Source organism: Schistocerca nitens, chromosome 10, assembly GCF_023898315.1.
Source record: "Schistocerca nitens isolate TAMUIC-IGC-003100 chromosome 10, iqSchNite1.1, whole genome shotgun sequence".
Taxonomy (NCBI): domain Eukaryota; kingdom Metazoa; phylum Arthropoda; class Insecta; order Orthoptera; family Acrididae; genus Schistocerca; species Schistocerca nitens.
In genome coordinates this window covers 218,953,777-218,965,801 of record NC_064623.1, presented here as the reverse complement: position 1 = coordinate 218,965,801, position 12,025 = coordinate 218,953,777, and the positions used below count along the sequence as shown (strand labels likewise).

The window sequence follows — 12,025 nt, the reverse complement described above, 5'->3', positions numbered from 1 at the left end:
GGACAATGCTCTGAATTGCCTAACCTCATACTTACACAACAGAAAACAAAGGGTAACTATCACCTCAGATGCAGTAAATTATTATTCTAAGTGCCTCAAGGAACCATTTTGGGGCCAATCCTGTTCCTATTCCACGTAAATGACTTGCCCATAAATATAAATTCCCCATCAGTTCTGTTTGGAGATGATACTTCTGTTTTAACTGAAGATGACGATGCAGAAAAAATACAGTGTTTCATAGCAAGCACACTGTATACCTTGGAAAACTGGTTCCCGTTAAATGGGTTGAAACTGAACATAGCAAAAACCCATGTGGTGCATTTCAAAACCAAACATTCAAAGTGTGTGGAACTTATAACAATCAACCTATGAAAGAAGTTGACATGGTCAAATTCCTGGGGCTAAATGTGAACAAGAACTTAAGCTGGAATATGCATATTGACTTCCTATCAAATAAACTAAGCAGTTTTGCGTTTGCAATGCAAATACTAGCAAATTCCACTAACTCAGGTACACAAAAAATTGCTATTCTTAGTTATTCTGAATCTGTCATTAGACATGGGATAATTTTCTGGCAAAGTTCATGTAGTGTATCTCGAATACTTAAACTGCAGAAGAAAATTGTCTGATATGTCTACTGCACAGCAATCAATCTTGTTGTCCATTATTTTGGAAACTACAAATCTTAACTGTTCCCTCCGTATATTTAAGAAATTATAATCTTCGTACACAGGAGACAAAAACTATTTGAGGAGAATCATTTTAACCGTACGTATAACACCAGAAATAAAAATAATTCTATGCTGCCCATACACCAGTTGAAATTATACTGAAGAGCCAAAGATACTGTTACACCAGCCTATAAGGACCCCGGCAGGCATGCAGAAGCACTGCAGCACGACGTGGCATGGACTCAACTTATGTCTGAAGTAGTGCTGGAGGGAATTGATACTATGAATGTTGTAGGGCTGTCCATAAATCTTACAAGAGTATGAAGGGGTGGGGATCTCTTCTGAACAGCACGTTGCAAGGCATCCCAGATATGTTCAATAATATTCGTGTCTGGGGAATTTGGTGGCCAGTGGAAGTGTCTGATACTCAGAAGAGTGTTCCTGGAGCCACTCTGTAGCAACTCTGGACGTGAGGAGTTTCGCGTTGTCCTGCTGGAATTGCCCAAGTCCTTCTGAATGCACAATGGACATGAATGGATGCAGGTGATCAGACAGGATGCTTACTTATGTATCACCTGTCAGTGTTGTATCTAGACGTATCAGGGGCCCCATATCATGCCAACTTCACATGCCCCACACCATTACAGAGCCTCCACCAGCTTGAACAGTCCCCTACTGAGATCCATGGTCCATGGATTCATGAGGTTGTGTCCGTACCCATACACTTCTATCTGCTCGATACAATTTGAAACTAGACTCTTCCAACCAGTCAACATGTTTCTGTTTCTAGTCATTGACGGTCCAATGTCGATGCTGACGGGCTGAGGTGAGGTGTAAAGATTTGTGTCATGCAGGCATCAAGGGTACATGTGTGGGCCTTCCAACTCTGAAAGCCCATATTGATGATGTTTCATTGGATGGTTTGCGCTCTGACAATTGTTGATGGCCCAGCATTGAAATCTGCAGCAATTTGCGGAAGTGTTGCACTTACGTCACGTTGGAACAATTCTCTTCATTCATCATTGGTCCCGTTCCTGCAGGATCTTTTTCTGGCTTCAGTGATGTGGGAGATTTGATGTTCCTGATATTCACGCTATACTCATGAAATGGTTGCACAAGAAAATCCCCACTTCATCGCTACCTCAGAGATGCTGTGTCCCATCTCTCGTGCGTCGATAACGAGGGTGGTTTGAAAAGTTCTTGGAATCAGGTCAGTGCTAGCGCAATGAGTTATTCATGTGATAGTCATCGGACTGTTACCTGTAAATGTGTGCCACGTCAGTGCTCTTGGAAGAGAGCTGTGTCAGTGACGTAGCTAAGTTGTTCCCGCATTGTGATTTGCGTAGATGGAAAAAATCAAGATTCGAGCAGTGATTAAGTACTTTGTAAAGAAAGTTATGAAAGCAAAGAACATTCATACCTATTTCCAGAATACACTGGGGGAATCTGCTCCTTCATATATTTGCCGAGTGGACAGATGAATTTAAATTTTATCGGGTGAGCTTAGATGAAACTTGGGTGCACTACTATACCCCAGAGACAAAACAACAGTCAAAGCATTGGGAACATGCTGATTGTCCGCCACCAAAGAAAGCTGAGACAATTCATTTGGCGGGAAAGGTCATGGCATCAGTGTCCCGGGATGCAAAGAGGATTCTGTTTGTATATTATCTCCCCACTGGGTAAACAGTTACTGGAGAATACTATGCTAACCTCCTGGACAAATTGCAACAAAAGATACAGTTAAAAGGCCAGTTTTAGGAAGGAAGAAAGTCGTCTTCCATAAAGACAATGCGCGCCCACACACCTGGTGTCGACAAGGCAAAATTACATGAACTGAGGTACAAATTGTTGCCACACCTGCCTTATTCACCTGATATGGCTCCGTCATACATCCATCTCTTCTCAAAACTGAACATTTTTCTTAGTGCATGAAGATTCACTTCAAACGAAGAATTGGTAGCTGGAATGGACAACTATTTTGCAGGCCTGGAGGAATCTCATTTTCAAGATGGGATCAAGGCACTGGAACATCGTTGGACCAAATGCATTTATCTACAAGGAGACTACACTGAAAAATAAAAAAAAGTTTTAATGATGTAAATACTTTCTCTCTATTATGTTCCAAGAACTTTTCACACCACCCTCGTATAAAACCATGTTCAAACTTACTTAAATCTTGATAACCTGCTGTTGTAGCAGTAATAACTGATCTAACAACTGCGCCAGACACTTGTTGTCTTACATAGGCTTTGCCGACCGCAGTGCCATGTCTTGCCTGTTTACATATATCTCTGTATTGGAATATGCATACCTATACGGATTTGTTTGGTGCTTCATTTTATATGAATGAACTCCACAGTATATTGGGATGACAATATACTAGAAGTTAATGGGCAAAAAAAATATTTAATATTAAATCAGGAATTTTAAAAATGAGGCTACAGCAGATTCTGTGAGAGAAATGCTGCTGTTCAATAGAATAATTCATAGAGGATGAAATAATTTGAGCAGGGGGTAATTAAGTCTAAGACTTTATTGTATGTGTGTACAACAAAATTGTGTTATTACTATGATGCTGTTTAACATCAGTTGTTCTTTGTTTATGGTGAAATTTTACCACAATTTGACGTCCCGTGCCCGAATCAAATGATTCAGATTATGTTTGTTATGAGACAGATAAAAAAAGTTATCTTGTTTGTCCCCTTATTTTTTTTTCTTTTTTTTTTTCTATGTTGTTCATTGAACAACAGAGACATTTCTTCACTCTGTTTTGGCATTGAATTGAAAGTTCGTCCAGTCACAGTTGTAAATTCCAGGGGAGATAGCTTCTTCAGTACATCTTAATACCTCTTGACAGGCATCCAGATTTGATTCTTTCCAACTTTTTTGAAGAAGCTACTTGATCAATTTCGGCAAGCCACCACTGTTTGCCATAAACACAGACCACTGTGTCCTCATTTTGATGTGTCAGTGGTACAAGTTTTCCATATTGATGTTCACTATCAGGGGGTGTGATGTGAACTCGTACAATAATATGTTGCTTGACTGAGATATAAAACAGTGAAAAGATCAGATACGTTTAATCTTTTGACTAGTGTGGAATCTTTTTCTCCAAGACACTGGTGTACAGTTTTTTGTATTTCCTCACATTTTGCAAAAACATAGGTAATCCCTTTACCTGTAGTTTAAAGAATTTGAACATTTCCTGAAGTGTCAAGATCTGGTTCTCATAGGTCCGCTGTAGACTAGCATTTGTGACAGCTCACTTTGTTGTATCCCTGGTGCCATCACACACATCCTTCCCATGGCATAATGCAAAAAAGTGCAATTCTGCATAAAGTCCTTGGTCTTCTTTGCGAAAACAGATGTTGAGTTTTTTCTGTTTTTATATTGACTTGCAGCACCATCAGAGATGTAGATCAGTTTGTTTATTGAAGGGGTGGTGCTGTTTTATGTAGTTTGTTTGTTAATTGCAGTTAAGAAGTGTGCACTGCTGTAGCATTACGTTCAAGATAGTCACTTAGGACACAAAAACTATGACTCATTTATCTTGATCATTATAATCCATGAGGATCTCCTCAGCATGGATCTATGGAACGAAAAACAAATCTAATCTAATCTAACTCAAATGGATGGCCTATGGCTTGTTTGTTCACCCAGCGGTGCCCTTGTACTTCATCATCAACAATGAAGGAATAGTTTTCAGAAAAGTAGGCAATGACTAAGCATTACTCAAATGCCAATGTTTGCTTTTTGTCTTTCAGAAATTTATCTTTACCTTTAGCTTCGGCATTTAAATGATGCGTTTTGAGGTTTTCAAGGTTAGCTGCCAACAATTCAAAACACTCTTCTCGTGGTTTTGTAATTATGATGATTTCCGTTCTGACTTGTCACCCATTATTTGTATTCTATATTGTTAGGCATCAAATCGTCTTCCTCCGATTCTTCAAACGTGTCAAGTAAAGCCTGTTTGCCTGGACAGTCTAGACATCTTCCCATGATCATACAGTTGTAACAGTCAATATTGTAAACCAGAACCTCCAAAAGGTCTTTATATCAGCTGTAAGATTGACCCCATCTATTATCATCTTTACATTCTAGTGATACAAACAAACAGAAACATTATGGGTGACAGATGCCTCTGCAACAACACATTTTGAACTGAAATCGCAAAATTTTGACCTTCCAATTTTAATGTCAGGATTTTCATTTTTGAATTCAGTGAATAGTTCATTAAAATTGCACAATATTAAAGATTTTTGTCTCTGAAACATAGTACCATTTTCCTTTACAGAAAAGCAGTCTTTTTTTGGCTGGCATCAAATGCTGTTATTGTTATCTTCATAAAACCTAATAATCTTTTTGAATGTGTTTTCATATTTGAAATTAGATGCATTTTTCTTTTGTAGTGCAGGTAATATTCCCAGCTCTTTTACTAACTACCTTGCTAATGTAACCAAATTTTCTGACACATTAAAATTCATCACAAACTTTTGCTCAACTCCAAGAATTTGGTGGTAAACCAATAATTTCAACTTGATCCTCTTTGTTTGAAATATGACATTTAGTGTTTAGCTCTTCTATCAAATCATCATATTCGGTCTGAGAATTTTTAGAACTTCCATCTGGTTTAGTGCAACTTTCCTTTTAAATAAAGCTTCCAAATTAATTTTGACTGTATTTGCCACCTTCGCAGTTTTTGCACCCAGTGCAAAAGGTCTTCCTTCCGTAGAATAACATGTTGGGAACAATGATTTTCCAGGTATTATATTGATAAAAGGACTTTCCTATTTACAATAATGATCAAACCTGATTTCTCTGAAACCTTTTGTTATAGCCTTCTTATGTTTCTTAAAAGGGTCCAAGCATGACTGGCCAAAAAGGTGATGAATTTTTTTAAGTATTTAATATTTAATTCAACGCAAACAGCCTTGCTGCAATGGTACACTGATTCCTGTCAGATCACCGAAGTTAAAAAAGCGCTGTCGGGCTTTGCTAGCACTTGGGTGGGTCAATGTCCAGGTCTCTGAATGGGGAGGGGGGGAGATGCTAAAACCTTGTGTGACAAATTGAGGAGCTACTTGATTGAGAAATAGTGACACCAGTCATGAAAACTAAAATGGTCGGAAGAGTGTTGTGCTGACTGCATGTAAATGTATTAGTGGTGCCTAAGGACTGAGGATGACACGGCAGCGGGTTGATACTGTTGGGCCTTCATGGCCTGTTTGGGGGGTGTTTGTTTGTATTTAATTTTAGAATACTTACAAGTTGAGTTAACCTATGAGCTAACTCATAACTGAAACAACACTTCTTCTTCTTCACAGTAATCTTCAATTAAAGTAATGTCTTTAGGAAACACTCCATACAGTTTTATAGCAAGCTTCATTAATAAGAACACTGAGACTCCATTGTTAAAGTGGACCCTTCAAGAGCTTGTTGTTAACTGAGTGTGAATGAACAGATGCTGGTGGTAGGGGAAGGCAACATATAGACTTATCTGTGAGCCTTTACAGACTTGCAGATGCTGTCTGCTAGCCTGCTGAAACTTTCTGCAGGTGATTGTTTTAACAAATAATCGTTTGTTACTTAATTTGATGTGTTTTTTTGTATGTTTATATAATTGATATAATTTATTCCATTATTCCAGATATAGCAGATATTAAGAAACTATTTTTCATTCATATTAGTAATTTTTTTTCATAACTTCCCATTGAATTTCAAAGTTGAAATTTAGACTGAAGTTTGATATCATAAAGGTCCATTAAATGTATAACTTTTCAGATTTCTGTCTGGTCCTGTAACAAAGATGTTGCAGGCCAAAGAATGAAAAAATTTAAGAAATCTATTTTTTAAAATAGTGTATCTCACCATTGATAATCTATAGAAGCAACTATACTGTACTGTCTAATAGCACAAAAAATATTAAGGCTGAGAAATTATTCCATCTTTGGAAAAATATTGTTCAAAAATTGCATTTCTTTTTTTAATTTGCAATCAGTAACTTAAGCCATTACAAATATATTAAGGAATACATTCAGCTAGACTCATGGTTTTAATTTATAGTCGAGCATGCTTCTTATTTGAAAGGTCTGGGGCAACCCATTATTGAATAATTTAAAAAACTGCAGATGCTTGTAAATGCGAGAATCTGCTTGCGACCTGAAACAAAGATGGCCACTGTTTGTACATGATAACCAATAAAAATTCTTAAAAAATGGCTTTGAGACCACTAAACATTAGGGAATTCACCCAGCAATTATCAATTTTTTTTCAGGTGATCGAGCAACCAATTATTTTTTTTCCCCATACTGCTTGGTATGGAGTGACCCACATCCTTTCTTATCATCAGTGAAAAAATTCAGAACAGTTGTTTTGGCCTGAAAAATCATGCCTGCTGTCTTTAGTGAATGTAGAGGGCTCTCCTTATCACATTTTTGCCCCAGGGGAAAAACTTGATGCTGTGTGATAGTGTGAAACTCTTTAAACTACACAGAACAGTACAGAAAAAGGAATGAGGTCAGTATGCTTGCTGCATGATAGTGCACATATTCACACAGCAACAAGGCAACTTTTGGATTGCATACCGGGGACTGACCTCTGATAGGTCTTAAGCCATAAAGTTTTTGGGATCTGGAACACCGAATGGCACACCTTAAGTATACCAAATAAACTAAATGTTATCAAGGAGACAACAGATGTGTTTAGGTCATCCATGTGAGCCAACCACAGGGCTTCATTGTCCTTCGTTGGCTCTGCATTTGCCATACTTGGCTGACTTACTGTCACCTTCTGCGCTGCGAGGACTTGCCCGTCACTGTGGCTCTCGAATAACAGTAGCCCACAGTTTGTTGGACTGTCACAATCTAGCCACCCTGAGGCTGTCTTTTTACCTTCCAAACACACTACTTTTGATATCTAGATTTACATTTTATTTAAGAGGGAGGTTTTTGCCAAGCCTTCACCCTACCTAAATTTTAACTGTTCCTCGTTCCCTCCTGTGCTGCCTGTTCGACTTCGTGTTCGTCTTTTTACTGTGTGTGTTTCTCTTTGCCTTCTGCTTTTAGGCTGGAGATTTTAGTGTGTTGCAGAGTGGCTGGCTCATCCTTTTTTATCCTTGCTATCAGCCAGCCCAGGCCATCTGCTATATTCTTTTACCACCTTCTGTCACTTTTTTCCTTTCAGTCACTGTTTTCACGTTGACTCTTCCTTTCACTTTCTCCTTCTATGTGGTTACGCAGTTCATTTTACAACTTTTGTTTGTTTCCCCAATTTTAAGTAATGTGATTCATTTGGGGTATGGTTTTCGTCTGAGACCTGTGTGTCCTCGGAAAAAGGGAATGATAAACCCAGCAGTTCAGTCCCCAGACCGACCAACCAACTCTTGGATTCATTTGGTTGGGCTTTATCAACTTACTCACTCACTGTCCTGATGTAGCACCATCAGGTTTTCGTCTGCTAACCTCTTCAGAGGTGTTTATGGGTGGACCAAGGTTTCCTACTGATGGTGAGGTCCAGACTGCAATCAAACAACAGACCAAAGAAGCAATGGGAGATGTTTTTGAGAAGGTATTAGAAATATAAATTCTCACTCGCCAACCCATTGAGAACAAATGCAACAACTTTGAAAAATAGTGTGTGATGTACATAGCTAGCTTTTTAAAGGTTGTTGTAAATATATTACCTTTACAATTATGGATGTAGTTTACTCGGTCTCATGACAGTAGTCATAATTTGTAAGCAAACGGAGAGTAGGGTTTGACAAACACTATCTCTGTTTATTTATTATTATTTGTATCTTTTTTTCCTGCTCCTACATTGGTGATATGTGATTAACTACTTGCAGCATGTTATATTTTAAAGCATGACTACTCCATTTGCTTGTAGTGTGACGTAGTGAATGTCTTGCTGTGCACAGGCCAAACTGCCCCCCTCTTGAAGGAGTGCTGCTGTAATAGCATTCTTGAGGCTGCTGTTTCTCTACAGATGTAAACTGCTGCTGCACAGCTGGAATTTTGGAAGATACACTAACATCTAAACTGGAGGTACATATGAATTGAAGCTTGTTCTTCAGCTAAAACTTGTAAGCTGCTTGCGGCGTTGGTCAGTATTGTGCTTTTGCTGTAACAGCTTGTAGACACATAAGAATATTTAGGATTTCACATTGGCTGAATAGATATTGTTCACTGTTTCAAAGCATATTCTTAAGACACAGATTTTGAAGCCCTGTGACTGTAATGTCTCATGAGATGGCTTTACTCACCTCACAAGGGAACCTCCCCATCGCACCCCCCTCAGATTTAGTTATAAGCTGGCACATTGGATAGACCTTGAAAAACTGAACACAGATCAATCGAGGAAACAGGAAGAAGTTGTGTGGAACTATGAAAAAAATAAGCAAAATATACAAACTGAGTAATCCATGCGCAAGACAGGCAACATCAAGGATACTGTAAGCTAAGGAGCGCCGTGGTCCCGTGGTTAGCGTGAGCAACTGCGGAACGAGAGGTCCTTGGTTCAAGTCTGCCCTCGAGTGAAAAGTTTAGTATCTTTATTTTCGCAAAGTTATGATCTGTCCGTTCGTTCATTGACGCCTCTCTTCAGTGTAATATATTTAGTGTCTGTGTTTTGCGACCGCACCGCAAAACACCACGGATTACATCTCACATATTTAATGCACTCTCGTCCAAAGTAGCGAACAGTCAACTGCCAGCCAGGGAGCCTCGTTAGCAGGAATACTCTCTGTTCCGTGCGCTGTAGTCGACTGACGTCGTGTGTTTCGATGTTTTTTTAGGTGTAGTGTCCCCATACTACGGTGCAGTTACCTCGCATCGGACGGACGGACGGACAGATAATAATTGTCTGAAAAAAAGAAATTAAAATTTTCACCCGTGGGAAGACTTGAACCGAGGACCCCTCTCATTCCGCAGCTGCTCACGCTACCCACGGGTCCACGGCGCTCCTGAGCTCAGATTATCCTTGATGTTGCCTATCTTGCGCATGGACTACTCAGTTTGTATATTTTGCTTACTTTTTCATAGTTCCACACAACTTCTTCCTGTTTTCTCGATTGACCTGTGTTCAGTTTTTCAAGGCCTATGCACTATGCCAACTTACAACTAAATCTGAGGGGGGGGGGGGGGTGCGATGGGGAGGTTCCCTTGTCAGTAAGCTTCAAACAGTCCACTGCCTAATCTAAGGTAAGGCACATAGTTACTCAGCCAAGAAAAACTGACTACATTGCATGTGTCCTTAAACTGCTTCATATTTGCTTTTAAATAGCTAAAAACTCATTATAAGTTTTTGGGGTTGGATTCTCAAATACTTGAAACAGGTAAATGATGTATATCCTTAGAGTAGCAAATCTCAAAACTGCTTCCATGTACTTTACACTGAATTCAGGACTTCTGCTACTAAATCCCGATATAAACAGCCTGCGTTTTACTCGGTATTCAATATGTTACGTATGCCAAAAATGCTAAATAGTCTTTACTTAGCATATTAGTGATGTCTGTGTTGTAAGCCATAGTTAAGTCATGTTGTAAAAAAGCCTTGTTTCATTTCATCAAGATGCAGAACTTACATTAAATTTGCATGTTTTGCAACATTTTATCAAAATTGCAGGAATTACTCAATGGTCAACCGTAAAGCACTGGTATTTAAATTACAATGTCCCGTTGTACCTCATACTGTACATCTCCCAGGTGCAGAATGTGAGAATGCACTCTTCTCAGATTGAGGAATTAAAGTGATAAGTATACCTGTTCTCATATGGCTATGAAGATCTCCTAACTGATCAGTCACCAGGCTTGAATGGAATTTATGTTAACTGGCAAAATCTTATTTCCAAAATACCCTTAACTTTACTGGACCTTAAAAGTTATTCTTTCCCGGTATAATTACCGGCTGTTTTCACAATTTTTCTTTCAGTCAATTTGCATGACTTACTCAACTATAGTTCATTATGTCAAAAGTTCAGCCATTCTTAATTGCTCACAAATCTGATATTTGTTCTTCAGATATCCTTTTTATTCACTCTACAACAGTTCTAATAACATGCAAACAATTTTTGTTTGGAATTGCTGTAAATTTTGTGAGTTAAGGATGTTTCTGTAATTTCAAAATTTCAGAGGATACTGACTTGAAATTTATGTGGTAAAATCCTATATTTATAATACTGAAAGTACAAAGTTTCATTAACGTGGATTAATGAAACTGGATAAAGGGGAGTCACAGTTTGCTGTACAGCTGTTCTTCTTACTACATGTTAGCACGCTGCAGTACACGCGGTGACATGTTGCATAGTGTGGGAACGAGTCCTCTGAGGTCCTCTCCCTACAACATCTGCAGCGGCATAAAATTGCCTCTGAGACTAACTGTACTTTACTGTGCCACAATATGACTGATCGGAGCCGATGTTTCATGTTAGCATGCGTGTTCTTAAAAATTATTTACTTTTTTAATGCTGGAGTATAGAACTGAGTACTGGACTTTGTATTGCCAGGTGAAGATTTTATCATTCACTCTTTGCATGTACACACATTACATTTCACTAAGTACAATTTCATACTGTGGAAGGAAAAAAAAGAAGTGAATTTATTTTGAGTGGTTGTTCTGTGTGTTCATTACAAATAAGAATTGTCTTCTATTTTCTTCACAACAGTCTTCCCGGTAGAATTTTTGACTAGATGGCAGATTGTGATTGTCGCATGTCGACTAGGTCTTTATAGAATATATTGATTTAAGAGAAGATTAAAAAGTCTGCCATTTTTACTGATACATCTGTGTCGTGTTTGTATCTCACTACTGTGAAACTGAAGTTGCATCAGTTTACTTGTTCTATCATGGAATAAGATTAGTTAATACACCATAGAATGGAAACTCATAACAGTTGTAATTTGTATGCATGCAATTCATTAAATCCAAGAATTTTACTTTAAATATTTGTTGCACTGCATTAATATTGTTGTAATAATTTACTATGATCAAACAAAGATGAATATGTAAAATTATTCCACTGAAGAAGATTTTGAAGTCCATTTCCCTGTGTTCCATTTCCTATATTGTATAATAATGTAAGAAGTATTGTATTTGAAATGTACATGACCCTATCCAGAAAATAGGTTATTTATTTTTTTCCCCAATTTACTTTAATAGTACTAGATCTACAGTTGATAGAAAAGTGTGAATTTTGTCTATAGTCCGAATTTTATATTTCTAACAAGTAGAATACTTGTCATATTGATCTGTTTGGGATAATGATGATTATGGTTTATGTAACTGTCAATACCATTACGAAATTCATATGCATGCTTGTTGGCTAGTAATCATTTGTTACATAACTGAATTTTTCC

At 38.1% G+C, this 12,025-nt stretch overlaps 1 protein-coding gene across 10 annotated transcripts in view; it reads left to right on the top strand.

Annotated features, from left to right (window-relative positions):
- LOC126209780 (longitudinals lacking protein-like) overlaps nucleotides 1-12,025 on the top strand; it is a 253,154-nt gene that overhangs the window by 23,254 nt on the left and 217,875 nt on the right. For 6 of the 10 annotated variants that reach the window (XM_049938921.1, XM_049938912.1, XM_049938913.1 and 3 more), the window contains one exon: nucleotides 8,590-8,716. The exons of the other annotated variants lie outside the window; for them this stretch is intronic. The gene's annotated coding sequence lies outside the window, so the exon portion shown is untranslated. The remainder of the gene's footprint in view (nucleotides 1-8,589; nucleotides 8,717-12,025) is intronic. 10 annotated transcript variants of the gene reach the window in all.